The sequence below is a fragment of the Chaetodon auriga genome, chromosome 18, assembly GCF_051107435.1.
Source record: "Chaetodon auriga isolate fChaAug3 chromosome 18, fChaAug3.hap1, whole genome shotgun sequence".
Taxonomy (NCBI): Eukaryota; Metazoa; Chordata; class Actinopteri; order Chaetodontiformes; family Chaetodontidae; genus Chaetodon; species Chaetodon auriga.
The window spans coordinates 16,656,468-16,670,291 of NC_135091.1; the positions used below are offsets into that span (position 1 = coordinate 16,656,468).

The 13,824-nt window shown below is 47.3% G+C and overlaps 1 protein-coding gene across 2 annotated transcripts in view; it reads right to left on the minus strand.

Moving 5' to 3' along the window:
• ches1 (checkpoint suppressor 1) overlaps window positions 1-13,340 on the minus strand; it is a 53,773-nt gene extending 40,433 nt beyond the window's left edge. The window contains exon 1 of one of the 2 annotated variants that reach the window (XM_076756317.1): window positions 12,928-13,340. The gene's annotated coding sequence lies outside the window, so the exon portion shown is untranslated. The remainder of the gene's footprint in view (window positions 1-12,927) is intronic. The other variant, XM_076756316.1, reaches the window with a different exon arrangement.
• Between the last annotated feature and the right edge of the window lie 484 nt (window positions 13,341-13,824).

Genomic DNA, 13,824 nt, shown 5'->3' on the forward strand with positions numbered 1-13,824 from the left:
TTTAAATACAGGTTAAATAACATTTGGACGGAAGCTCGTCTTCACATTAACCCTTCACGGCTTCGCTCTCCAGCCTGTCCTCACCCGGTGTGATTCATCTTGCATTTTTCTAATCAGCAGATCCAGAGAGTAGCAGTGAACAAGAAGGAGGATGACCGTGAGTGCAAATGACAGGAGTGGACAAGAAAGAAAGAGTGAGGGGGAGTAAAAGGGAGAGGGTAGTTATATCCTAGGGTCATTAGCAGCATTTCAAAGTCACCCCGTCTTTCAGCGTATGCTGTTTGACAGGCCCTGCCAACAGAATTAGGGAAGAGGAATGATGGTGCCGTGATTAGACGTGTAACTGAGGGGAAAGACGGGGCCTGATCTATGCTTACAGTCCACTCACAAACACGCAGGCAGCGGAAAGAAAAGAATCATGAATAAAAGAGAGGGGATAAGAGATATGATAACCCCAGTCTCAAGATGTGGTCAGTCATGGATTAGATAGCCAGGAAACTCTCCATTTCAACCTACAGACCTGATGCTCGTCGGCCTGATAAACACCACGGGCTCCCCCGGCTCTCCCTATGAGTGAATTGACTTCCCAAATTACCAGGCTTAAGATAACATACCTGGCTAAATTGCCACTCTTTATGAGCCTCAAATCTCTTTGTAGATATTCATCAAAGGCTGTTTCACTCCTGATGCGGAGAACACAGGAGATGGGAAACAGGAGAGCAACACACAATGTGGTTCGTATTAAGGCCTCTGATCTTCTATCTCGAGTCCCTCGTTTTCCGCTACATTCCTTTAGCCAGGGGTGATGTGTGTGTGTGTGTGTGTGTGTGGGGGGGGCTGGCATCCTCTCTGCCAGCGCAAAATATGCGGTGATCTTCCTCGCTGGCTGGAGGTTTCCAGAGAAAAGTGGAGGGCAAATGATGCTTTATCTGCCTTTTCTTCCTCCGCCTTTAATTAGAGCAATACCTGAGCTGACTTTGCTTGAGCTCCGATGCAACAATTGTATATCCACGTAGCTTTCCCTCCGTTACTTTCGGAGGTTACCTCAAACGTCCAGTTCGTCTTACAGCTTCTTCTCTCGCTCCTGCCTGACATCCACTCAGGAGCAAAGTCTGAAGTTTCCATCTGTCCAGTGCCAAATGAACGCCGCTGTTAGTCGTGTTTGTTGGATAAACTGAGAAGGGTCCATCTGTTGGCTGCAGACTAACTCAAAGACACACCCACTCGAACATTAACCCTAAAAACAAACAGCATGCACACTCGCTAGCTGAAGCAGGCCACGAAGGAAGGGTCCGCCTGGTTGTTTGGCGTGCTGCGGCAGGTACCGCTAAAACGAGGAAACGGGATCCAACATAATCAAAAGCCGAAAATCCAAGGCAGTTATTGGCCAGTGCAGTGCGTTGTCAGGCGATGTTGCGTTGCATTGTGGGAAAAATGAAAGCAGGTTAAACTTTTTTTTTTGCCACAGTTAGAGCTCTCTGTGTTAGCACCACAACACATCAATGCATTGGTCTCAGTGAAGTGAACAAAGATGCAGCCTTGCTTCATAACAACTGAAGGTTAAGCACAAAGAGGCGTTTTTGTACAATTTCAGGGCTCACGTACGCCGTCATGAGTTTCCACGACGTGTTCTTTAAGGCTCCGTTGAGACGATGAAATATGATCCAGGATAATGAGTTTGAGTGATAAAGATAAAGATAAAGATGCCACAGCACAGTGATTTGGACTACTATGAGGAAAACTCTGGAAAGTTATCACTATGGCAATCGTTTTATCTGTCGCCGTGATGAACGTGAGGTAGAGAGCAGAAATACAGTCATGTTACAGAGTAATCTGCCAAGTATACCTATTTGATTACAGTAAAAGTCGCTGTTTTATTTCTTGAGCAGGAATTTAACAGCTCTTGTATACATAGGATTTATGATGAATCAGCTTTGAGCCGAGCTCTCAGCCAGTGCAGCTCCGGCTGCTGATCATGTGCAGACAGACTTAAAGGGTAACCATACCCTCAAATTCTGCTCGAATCATCCCATCTAACCACCCATTTAGCGCGTGGCTCCTCTTTAAGTTAACCCTCTCAACCTAACTGTCTCTTAAGGGGGTGTAAATATACTCACGGGGGCACTGGCTGCTAACATTTAAATGCCTCACTCCACAGCGTTTCTGTTTTAGCCTCATCTCAGACTTTAAAACAGCATCTCACTTCTGCGCACTTGATCCACAGTCAGTGTGAGTAAGTTTAACAGGAATACAGGCAGAAAAACACATCACATATATTATATACAGAGTATATTACTTGTGAACTAGAAGCAGTCTGATTACTGGCAGGTTAATTTTCTCGTTTAACAGCCCTTGGCGGGTGAAAAAAGTACATTTCAGTCAGTGTTCCTGAGGAAAACTGAACCATAGCATGGAAACAACCCATCAACTAGACAGGCAAATAAAACAAAGTTCTCCATAATCGTATTCTTGTAAGGGTGCAAAAGCCTGTGAAACACAATCAGACACTGCGGCTCTCCAGTGGAACCCATACTAATGCAATATTTTTAGGTGTGCTGGAAGCTGCTGAAAAGAAAGACAGCTTTAAATGCATTAACCTGGAGGAGGTCTGGTCTCATTTTGCTGTTAAGTGATGGATTCGGACAATTCGTGCAACATGACATGACGTCTCATCAGCAGCTACACGTGAACAGCAACAGTATGAGGTTTCGGGCTCTGGAGGAGCGTCATTGTCGAGCCTCCAGTTTACGCCGACATGTATTAACACTAGGAGGAATGCATCATAGAGGTGGCATACTTACAAACTGCGCCAGTGACAGCGCTCATGGTATACCATAATGCAATGCAACCACAAGACATGATGTGTCGAAGGATCACAACAGACTTTCTCAACTGGAAAAGAAATCCTGCTACGGCTCTCTACAGACATCAACAGCTGAAAATCAACAAGTTAAGACACAGTCTCAGGCGGGGTTAAGAGTGGGGGGGGTTCGCTTGTTGAGAGGCAGTCTGGGAAATGTAGTAAGACACTAACTGCAGATGAGGACAGAGGCCGAGGGAACGCGGATACAACAAAGAGGTGACAACCTGCTTATTCACAAAACAACAGAACGCATTGGACATCCCAGCCTGATGATTTACAACAGCGTAGGAGCAGCTGAGGATGGAATTTTCCTCTGAGGCAGGGCGTTACACTTTCTACCAAATGGCAAGGGAAACTCCAGTGTTCACACTTGCACACAAACACACGCATTCCTGCACAGATACACACATGAAAAGAGCCCACAAGCCGACACAACCACGCACACATTTGTCTGCATTTTCGTAAGCATGCACTTGTTCTCTCCTCCTCTGCTCCTTCTCCTTTTGCTCTTTTACAGCAGTTTCCTGAGCACACTGTCTACCTCTCATGGTACATTCAGAGCATGAACACCCAGAGTCAGCAAGTCTGGACACACAGCTGCTGAATATTCAGCCCTGCGCTCCCTCCTGCTCTCCCTTCCTCTCACCATCTCTGTCTTCTCTCACCTTAAATCCGCCTGATTCCCCCCCCCCACCCCCCTCGTTCCCATCTTACTCTACTTTTAGCTCAATTTCTCCCTGCCTCCCTCTGTAGCTCTCTACAGTTCTGCCGCCGCTGCCTCTGCTCTCTGTGCTCCACTTTCATTAAGGGGCTCTCCTCTGATAGCCCTTCATATAACACTTAATCATCATAACAATAAGAGCACTCTCTCTCAGTCGAATCACCTCGAGGGGCCGGTCCTAAAGATCCTCCGCTAACTGATGTCATTAACTGCCGGCGCTCCTGATTGGCTGGAGGGGCACAGGAGAGCCCGCCCCAGGTGTTTGACGGAGGGCTCAGTGGGAGCATGCAGGTCGGACAGGCCAAGGACATTCCTCTCATGGAGAAGAGCGGGGAAAACACACACACACAGGAGCGCTGGTGTGTACGCGGGCACAAAGGCTCTTGCCGGGAAGCAGAAGACAAGGCGTGTTTGGTTTTGCAGTCAAGAGAGAGATGAATAAGACTATTGAATAAGGGGGAGGGAGGTTTGAATAACAGTATTTTACATGAATGGATCTTCAGGGAAATGACTGCTCCGTCGCTCCCTCTGCTCTCTATTTTCGGCTGCGATTTGACAACAGGGTTGAGTGTGCGTGTGTGTGTGTGTGTGTGTGTGTGTTGTGGGGGGTGGGTGCATTTTGGCTGATTGAGTCTATGCCGCTATCACGCTGTGGAAGTGACAGCGTGCCATATTATGTTGTTGTGGGTGTGTGCGTAGATGAGCAGAGACGGCAGCTTCATGCGGACAAGAACGCACACAAACAAAACTGTGCATGCACACGCACACACACACACACACACACACACACACAGACACACACACACACACACTCTCATCCAAACCACAGTGAAAATCACAGCTGTTCTCAGTTGCTACGCGGCAGTCGCACCATCGTCTCAGATAACACACACATACGCACACACACATAGGAGTGTGAGACGGGGACAGTAACACCAGACTTGGCAGGGTCGGAAGGTCACAGGGGTATTGTGACAAAATTGCCTAGCAACACACACGCAGCACAGATCATTTCCAGCGCGATCTCCTGCGTGCCCCCTGACCACGTCTGAACGCAGTAATGATGAATATGTTGACAGTCGGCGATTGTTTCGCACCTGGCTCTCAACGTTTGAGGAGAAATGTGCTGAACGCGCTGGTGCTTCATTACAGACCACAATAAATCTTGCACCATTGTTAGGACGCCACAGTCAAACCAAAGGGTACAGTTAGCAGCACGCTGCCTTGCTCATTTGCAGCTACTGGTGCTCACAGATGGAAAAAAAACACATGTAGTCAGGGTTTAGCGGAGTGTGGTCCTGTTTCGTATTCCAGTGAAGTGCACATGTGAGGTGGACACTTACATGTCCAACACCAGAAAGACACTCATGCCACATCATTCTGTGTTTATTGTCCCTAGAAGACCGCCGTACCCCTGTAGTCCTGTAAGCCTGTACAGCACGCTCCCGCGGACCACGCTAGCAAACACAGAGTACAGCAACAGGAAAAAGACATTGAACACAACCTAGAAAAGCGTGTTTCATCAGGACCTCAGGTAGCTCAGCCCATCTGTGTGCTGAATTCTTTATAGGTTATCACAGGAACAAGGCTCCTGTCCTCTCTACCTCTATCCCTTTGCGCACCGCGGCGTTTCAAATCCTAAACAGTGAGCTCAGGAGGACATTTGGAGTTCTGTAGAAGCCGGAATTAAGCACAGTTTTTAGTTTAAAAAAAAATGCATCTGTCCAAGTACAGTACAGGCCTATGGATGCGTTCAGACTGACATGAGCCCTGCATGAAAAAACGTGGCCATGCAGAGGGCTGCTGCGTAACAACACAGCGTCGTCTGGGATAAAAAGTTAAACCAGGCTCGACTTTTGCTGCAACGCAACATCATCCAGCAAGGCGCAGCGTTGACCAGTCAAACACACGCAAGGGCAAATTCCTGGCAGATTATTTTGTAACACGAACTGAGTATTTCCACTGTTTACCCCTCGATCGTTGCAATGAAAGACTGTGAAAACTTCCCAGGGTTCGCAGATCCTATCTGGGACTATTACAGTTTTGAATCAGGACCTTCAGTATGAGGATCCAGTAACTTCTTCGTATGACTCCATGTTCCAGGCAGGGAGGGATGCTGCTGAGTTACAATTTGGGAAATGTAGAAGCCAGAGTTTCTGGAGTTTGACTCACACAACAGTCAGAATACGGCAGCTGCTGCTTTAATTTTGTTCAATCTGCTGATCAGCTGGAGCGCCGCTTTAAGTCAGCTTTTGCAGCATACTGTTTCCCTGGTCTATAGGCTTAAATGCTTTCTTCTGCATTTTAGCTTAGAGTCCTTTTATGAGCTATCTGTGACAATATAAGTGCAGGCAGTTTGTCATATGTGCACACACAGAGACATGCATGACACATGTAATACCGTATGGACGTGTATCAAACCGAACGATCAAGAGGCCTCCTGAATACTCAGTAATTATATTTTCTATAAAACTGTAAAAATAATGAAGTTCCCTCGCTCAGCATTACTAGAAACAAAGTGCCGTGTGCTCTAAAACCATCATAAAATCAATAAAGGCCATTTTTGAAAATTGAGTTAAAAGCAGCGGCCTCCGTTTTTTGCCTCACTCCCTCGCTTTAGTTAGTGATGTCACATGTCAGCCCCTCCGTCTCCGCCGTCTCCGCCGTCTCTTTCCACTGTGTGCAGTGGAACAAAGCAGAGATGGCAGAGAAACTTATCTTTAAAAAGAAACTGCACAGTGTTGTGGAATAATTTGGGAAAGTGTCACACAGAGCGAATCCTATCTCAGAGAATGCCAGTCACACACTCGTGCACGCACGCACACACACACACACACACAGGCTTACAAGCATACACACACACACAGGGACTTTGGTGTTTACATCATATGGGAAGGTATTTTTTCCCCTCACACTGCCAGGGAACAGGCCCACGCATGGACACACAGACGCTGACTAAGGCCCTAAGACTCCTGGGGGGTGTGGGGTGAGCATGTGTGTGTGTGTGTGTGCCTGTGTGTGTGCGCACATGTATATAATTACTGCAGTTGTGTATCTATGTCCAACTGTTGCTTGTTGAAGTGAAGTGAGGACATCCTCTGGACCGCGTCTTTGATTTACTCACGCCGTTATGATCTAAAGCGTATGTGTGGGGTTTGTCTTTATGTTTATTTACGCATGTGTGTGTGTGTGTATGTTTGTGCAGTGGTAACAAATCATCCCGTACAGTGTTAAGCTGCTGTGTGGTTAGCGGAATGTACAGTAGAGCGTTTGTGGTTTGGTCTTAGCCGGGCTGAGCTAATGCTAATCAGTTTATTAGGAAAATCTGCATATTTTGTGTTTGTGTTCGTGCATGTGTGTGTATAAACCATTTGTATGTGTGTTGCTACTCAGGTCGTGAGCTGTTAAGGCACGGTGTGGCGTGATTTCCCTTCGGTTTCGGGGTTAGAGACAGAAAAAGTGGGAGAGGACCGCAGAAATACAAAGTGTGTTTGTGCATCTTTGTGCATGCGTGTGCATGTGTGTGTGTGTGTGTGTGTGTGTGCTCAGGTCTGTTAAAACCTCCCAGTTCTCCCATCCAGCGCTGGCTGATGTTCAGAGCTTCAACCACAGCGCTTGGAGAACACAACAGGCGGCCTATTCAACTCAAGACACAAATAGAGCACTCTTCCTCCGTGCCTAAAATCCCGTAGCTCAAACAGCGAGCTAAAAACAGATATTTTTTTGTCGAGCACTTAAGAAGGCCAACCACCGAATCATTCCTCTTTCTCCATGACGCGGTGTTTTCTTTGGTTAAAATAAGAACTGGCACGTACAGTATCTTTCTCCTTTCATTCGCTGCCTGGGATTGTTGGTGAGCCTCGGGATGAGAACCGACAGAGGTCAGACAGCCGCAGACGGAGGGCAGCAAGGTGATGGGGCTACCAGTTGGGAGATACTGGGATATCCATTTCAAGGGACCCGAAGGGGCCCCAGCAGGCTGCAACAGCGTGCATGTGATACACGGGCATCTTTGAACGCCTCATTCGCATACAGAACAATCAAGTATTAGCTGTGAAGTCTTTCCACTTTAAGGGGAAGGAAGAGGGGGAAAGAGGGGGAGGAGGAAACACATTATATAAATCAGATGGTTCCTGAGGTCATTTTTGTCTCCACACACTATTATGCATGCCAACACAAACACACACACACACACACACACACACACACACACACACACACACAAACACACAGCGTATGGCTGTATCCACTTATGACATCACTGTAGCTAGCCAGAAAGACAGGAGAGTCAGAGAGAGCCAAGCTGACGTCATCCCATTCACTCAATGTCAATTACGTAATCATGGGGTCCAACGCCTGCAGGACAGACATGCTGTGTGTGTGTTTTTAGTGATCGCATGCGGGGCAAGAACACATAATTGCAATCTCATGTGTGAGAGGAGACATAAAATGAGGCATGCTGATGACATCATTAGCGGGAGGCGGCCTGGCATGAGCGTGGCGGCTGTGACATGGTGAGTGTTCGGGTAGAAGAGGAGGAGACAGAGCGCTGCGAGCAGACCTGGCTTGAGGAGTTATGCAACACAAATCCAACTCAACAGACTAGAAAGGGCCTTTTTTGCCTTTTCTCTGTGTGTACAGTGTACACACAGTGTGTGTGTGTGTGTGTGTGTGTGTGTGTGTGTGTGTCTTAAGTGACTTTTCTGTAGCGCTTTTACTTGAGGCAGGGAGTGCATTAAAAACACACAAGCACTCAAGCATACTGATGAAATGCACCCTGAAATCTACACACACACACGCGCGCATATACATACACACTCACTCTCCCCCCCCACTTATAAACAAAGCTTCCTAAGGACAGGAAATCCTTCCACCCACGTTCCTGTGTTGCTTGGCAACCAGAGCAGCGTCACTGTGTGCATGCCTCCACCGCTGAAAACACAACACACACACACATGCAAACATGAAGACGGAGATACACACGCGCGCACACGCTAAAAAAAACACACAAACTGCAACTCCTTGAACTCTGCTCCTTTAAAAACACCCAAAAAACCCACCAGATAGCTGAGCCAAAGCTGAGCAGGCTGATACTCGCCACAGCTGCCCTCCCATTCGTCAGCTATGGATCTAAACCAAACATGACATCACCCCTTGTAAACATAAAACACTATTTCCCCTATTTATAAGCTCTATTTTTACACCCGCTGACGTCTTTCTATGCATGACAGTGTGCGTGGCAGCGCTCACGCACGCTATTCTGTGTCTCGGTGTGTTCTTATGTGCCACTGCGTGAGGATGCGACCGGCAATAGCTCAGCACGACGGAGTACAGAGAGGCTAATTGAGCAGAGGTGCCCAGCACTGCGGACGATGAGTCCATTTCAAATCAGCAGGAGGGCTATTGAAGACAATTATAACCTGGGGGATACAAAGGTGCATTATTCTTCGAAGCCATCTTGACCACTTAGGCTTTGTTTCCACTGCGATTTAAAGCCATGCCTTTAACCCTCTGGTTAACATACACATGAACCACGAGGTGACAGGCACAGTTCACCAACCTCAGCCATATGTCTGAGAAAGGGCATAACAGAGAAAGGTTTAGAAAAAAAGCCCACAAAGACTCCCCTGTGCAGAATAATCCGTCTGTTTCACGGTGAAACAACTGCAATTTGGCTCCAAAAGTCACATGTTCAATCTATTGTCGTGCACATTTGCCTCACTTTCTTCTGGAGCGAATGAAATGTCTCTTTCCATCACAGTTGGAGCAAGTAACAGTGCAGCAGTGGCAATAAAGATACACCCTGTTTTTGTTACACTGCCTAATCCTAAAATTTCCTCCCAGCTCACTGTCAACATTTTGAAAGTCAACACAGTTCACTGTTGAGTGAGCTGGGAAGAGGTTTGGGGATTTGAGGGCGTTGTTGGTTCCTTAAAGGGATAGTTCAGGGTTTTTGAAGTGGGGTTGAATGAGGTACTTATCCAGCCGGTGTATTACCTGCAGTAGATGGCGGTTGGCACATCCTCAGTTTGGAGAAACAGAGAGGAGCACAGAAGCTAAGTGATGCACTGATGTGGACGGGCTGCAGCTTCCCATCGCAAAGAGCTGTCTCAGTCAGAGCTCTGTAGGCAGCATTAGGGATGCAGACATACTTCTGCGTGGCTAGCTAGCTACCTCACCACATCCATTAAAAATAGTGATAGAAACATGGCGGCGTGTGTAAGTAAGATCGCCGCAGCTGTGCAGGTTGCTGTTCATCAACTCTTAAAGCAGCACATTTCTTTGATCATTGTGAGAAAACACTTATTCCATTCATGAAGGGCACACTGACTGTTTTAACATTTGAATTATTTGCATTGATTGCATTTGATTGACGGCAATGTTCAATGTAAACAGGTGAAAAACCAAAACACTGCAGATTGATTAACAAGTTTTACCACATTTTTCCTTTTGATGGACAGAATTCTACTAATTTTTCACAGTACTCTCTTAGAGTACAAGCAGACAAGCCAGCAAGGCTAACCAAAGACAAGGCTAACGAAACATAGCTAAATAATGACGGATGCACCGATCTGATACTGATATCACATATCAGCCCAATACTAACTCCAAGAGCTTGATAGGGCATCAAATCAAGTCAAGCCTGATGTTGTCTTCCACACAGTGAGACATACAGCTTATTCACCAAACACTACTATGGGACCAGTACTTGATATCACCAAATATCCCAATTCAGGTGCATCAAACGTCCCTATAAAAAAATGGCTTCAGCTGCTCACGTTGGGCAGGCGACCTTTGCATGTAGGTCACGGCTGTTCCTCAGATAACTGTTAATGGCAGGGATGGAAATATGAGGTCACTTCCTCTGTTTTACTGTCGTGCAATCTTCAGTCAGGTTTCCATTGACCCAGAGATGAATGGCTAATGACAGGAGTTGCTTTTACTTTTTTGGGTGGGGGGGCTTTAATTAGTTTAGCTATATATAGTGTGCTTGGATCCTGTGGGACTCAAACCCTTGACAACGGCACCGTGATGTACGGTACTGAGGCAGAAGTGCTTCACTCTGTGTCTTTACACGGCTGCAGCTTTGGAAAACACTACAAAGACTGAGAGCGCGGGACAAAGGTGCAAAACCATGAACCCTTCTGCAGCGATATGAGACGATACAGTGACAACAATGTCCCGCCTGTGACCTCTTCTCACCGAGCAAACACGCTGAAAGTCCATCATACCTGTAAAACTAAAGACGGCGGGGTGTTTTGGTCACTTTTGCTGATGGGCTGCACTTCTGTAGTGTTAACATATCAGGGCTAAATGTACCTCCTCAATACACTTTTTTTCTGACTGTGCATTTTAAACACTCGGCCATATGGCCCACAGCTGACCAGAGTGCCTTATAGTAGCTCCAGGCATGGTAATACAATCAGAAATATTAAAACAGCCATTTTTGAGTATTTACACTGAATAAATCATGCTTCTGGCATCCAAGAAATCTGTCTGATGCTTTTATTCAAAACACAGACTATTCAATTCATTCACACATGAATTATAGATCCATTATGGACTGTTTTAGCTGCGTTGAGGGAATCAGACTAACAGCAGTTGTAGTGAGAGCACTAACCCACTGAGCCATCCATACCAATTATCTGTGTCTGGGGTGGAGTCTGAATTCAATATTCAATTTACACAATTCAATCTCACATCAGAGCGTCCCCACTGACAAAGTCCTGGTGTCCAAAAGAGCCATAACGGACAAAAACAGTGCGAGAGTCTCAACTGTCTCCAAAGTGAAAAAGAAGCGGGCTAACTGAACGTCGCGCCACAGGGGTGTCCATTGAGAGACGGGGAGAGGTGGAGGGGCGAGAACTCCATTGAGCACAGCCATGGGGGGTCAATATGTGAATGAACGTTTGCCATGGAGGTGAATTATGAATGAGCACTCCCGGAGAGAGCATGTCAGCCCCCTTCTCCTTCACTCTGTCTCCTCCGCTTTCTTTCCATTCCTCCTCCTCCTCCTCCTCCTCCTCCTCCTGTCCTAAAACCTCCATCATCCTTCCCTTCCTCTCTGTCTCTATTTCATCTCTCGCCACCGGAATGAATCTCCTCATCTGCCTTATTCTCGGCCATCTGATCGCTCTTCCTCCCTGCAAACCTGCCTCCACCTCCTACCTCCGGACCAAGGGGGAGACAGAGGCAGACACACACGCCGTCTGTCTGAAGAGATGACAGAACATTCTTTCCCTGCACATACATATTTACACAGCCTCAGATGGGTACACACACACACACACACACACTCACTGGGAAACACACACACACACACACAGTAGCAAAAGATAATACAAAAGCAAACAGTCCTGCACGTGCAAAGGCAGACGCATGCATTAAGAGAAACGCTCTCAGGCACTGACACACACGCACACGCACACACACACACACACACACACACACACATCTCCCCCAGCTGTTCTGCTGGCCACGGAGCTTGTGTGCGTGTGTGTATTCGTCTGGGTGTAATCCAATGTGCTGCTGCTCAGCCTGTGCCACGCTCTCTCCTCTGTTGCTGTGCGTCTGATCAGATCTGCCTCCCTCAACCTGTTTGCTGTCTATGGCACACACACACACACACACGCACTTTCACACACATATAGCCACACACACAAGAAGCTGCTACTACTTATCAAGCCCCATTCAGTGTCAAACCAGCTTTCGGAAAAAAACTGAAAATTCATCCGGTGCAGCTTTTGCAGCTTCCAACTGACTGTGCGTGTTACCCGCTGCACTGAAAACTCTGCTCGCTCACACACACACACACACACACACACACACACAGAGAGAGAGTGAAGGAAAGGGGGGTAAAAATGGACTCTTTTTTTTCCAGCTCAACTTAAAGTAGCCTACCTGAAAAGTGAGTGAGTGTGTGTGCGTGTGTGCGCGTGTGTGTGTGTGTGTGTGTGTGTGTGTGTGTTGGAATGGGACCATGCTCTTCCCTAAAAAGTATCCACTCCTTTTGATCCCTTCACTCCAGTTTATAGCGGTCAGCTCAGCTCGCTTACACACTTTGGCCCCTTTTTTAGCTGGTGGAAAACAACCCTAAAAACTCACACACACAAATGTATATATAGGCTACACACACACACACACACACACACACACACACACACACACACAGACACACACAGCCACACACACATATGCCCCCCCCAACACACACACACCTCCACTCTTCCCTTTAAGTGCAGAGCCATGCAGCACATGTCAACACCACGCGCACACGCACGCACGCACGCACACACACACCTCTGCCAACCTGCATACAGCCATGAAAGCCCCGTAAAGTCACCTTAGGATCCTTCTGTGTTCCAGACGAGCCCCTTCTTCACAGTCTTCCTCTCCTCTGTCACACTTCTCTCTCTCCTCCTCTCCTCCTTTCCTTCCTTCCTTCCTTCCTTCCGTGCCGTCCGTCCGTCCTTCCTCTCTTTCTCTCTCTCTCTCTCTCTTTCCCTCTCTTCGTCTCGGTACTCGGTCAGTTCCCAGCGTTTTTCCCGAGCCCCTCCATATCCGCCCCGCCAGTCGTTTCTACCACCGAGCGAGCGTACCTACACACACACACACACGCACACACACACGAGCCGCTGCGTTCCTATAGTCTCTCTCTCTCTCCCTCTGTTTATCCCTCTCTGCGCTCGTGCTCTCTCTCCTCTGTCGGAGAAGAGCTCGGTGAGTGTGTGTACGTGTGTGTTTGTGTATGTGTGTGCGCGGACGTGTGTGTTTCTGTGCTCTGCCTTGCCCCGCCAGCAGCAGAGGACTTCCCCCGGCGCCCGCCCTGGGTCCTAGCGCCGGCCGTGTTCACTGAAAGAATGCTATTGTGTACGGAAGGTAGAGCCAAAGATCGTCTATGATTTTGACAAGACGATTCACTAATTTTTTGGGCCATTCCTGCATCTTTAAAATTACCTGTAACCACGTCTAACCATAACTATAATTAAGAAAAATATTAACAGCAAAACGCAGGCTGTTAAGAAAAAGAGTGAAAACAAGGATTACAAAAAATGTGTTAAGCCACAGCACAAAATTGACTGTCCTCAGCAAAGTCTTCTGTGGCATATGCCATGCACATACATACACACACACACACACACACACACACACACACACACACTCCTACCACCATCATGCAATTAAACAAACTGAAAAAACTCATGAAATGCATGACAAAAAAAGAGATACAGCCCAACAT